This window comes from Salvelinus sp. IW2-2015, linkage group LG13 (assembly GCF_002910315.2).
Source record: "Salvelinus sp. IW2-2015 linkage group LG13, ASM291031v2, whole genome shotgun sequence".
NCBI lineage: Eukaryota > Metazoa > Chordata > Actinopteri > Salmoniformes > Salmonidae > Salvelinus > Salvelinus sp. IW2-2015.
In genome coordinates this window covers 6726225-6727246 of record NC_036853.1, presented here as the reverse complement: position 1 = coordinate 6727246, position 1022 = coordinate 6726225, and the positions used below count along the sequence as shown (strand labels likewise).

Below are 1022 nucleotides of genomic sequence, written 5' to 3'. Positions count from 1 at the left end.
CAAACCCTCCCCTAACCCGGACAACGCTGGGCCAAACCCTCCCCTAACATGGACGACGCTGGGCCAAACCCTCCCCTAACCCGGACAGCGCTGGGCCAAACCCTCCTCTAACCCAGACAGCGCTGGGCCAAACCCTCCCTTAACCTTTCTGAGATACTGGATCCGGCACGCCTGGCGCTGATGATCATACCACGCTCAGAGTTGTTTCGGTCACTAGCTTTGCACATTCTAACGTTCAATCAAACAGTAACTGAATGCTTCGATGCCTGTCTGCCTGCTTTAAATAGAGTAGCAAGCCACAGCCACGTGACTCACTGTTTGTAGAAGCGATCCATTTTTGTGAACGAGGTGTACCTAATAAAATGTCCACCATTCAACACTCAATGGTGGTGTAGGCCAGACCTGGGGACAAATACATGTGTATTTGAGTATTTGTTATTTAAATACGTTTTTCTGTGTATTTGATTATTTTCAAATACACAGCGCAAAACAAGTACTTTTGAGTATTTTAATGGTTATTTGTAAAAACCAAATAGTAAATAATTTTTTCAAATAATATTATCAAATACCTGGATTCAATACATGGGAGTGTATGTGTCAATGTATTTGAGTATTTACAAATACTTTCCAAGTGTATTTACAAATACATTCCAATATTGTACTACTTGTTTTTTCAAATAAAGGTTATCTGAATACTTGTTTTGGAAATATATTAAAAGTAATTGAAATACCTGAAATAGTATTTGAAACCAGGTCTGGTGTATTGAAAGGCTGTATTTCAGGGACTCTATGACAGTGCTGCCTTGGGCAGCCTATTAGGTCATCATTGCACCTTGGAATGATTCATGTCAATGATTCATTTGAATGTGAATGACTCGTGAATGATTCATGTGAATTACTATTCAACACTGGTGGGTGGGAGTCGTACTGTACCTTTAATCTCGATGGTGTGGCTAACCTCATACAACACTATGTCATGTTAACGGAGGGTTAGGGATAGGTCGTACCTTTAATCTCGATGG

General features: G+C 40.6%; 1 protein-coding gene across 1 annotated transcript in view; it reads right to left on the bottom strand.

The window, feature by feature from the left end:
- LOC111971808 (glutamate receptor ionotropic, NMDA 1-like) overlaps window positions 1-1022 on the bottom strand; it is a 14385-nt gene that overhangs the window by 9753 nt on the left and 3610 nt on the right. The gene's annotated exons all lie outside the window — the stretch shown is intronic.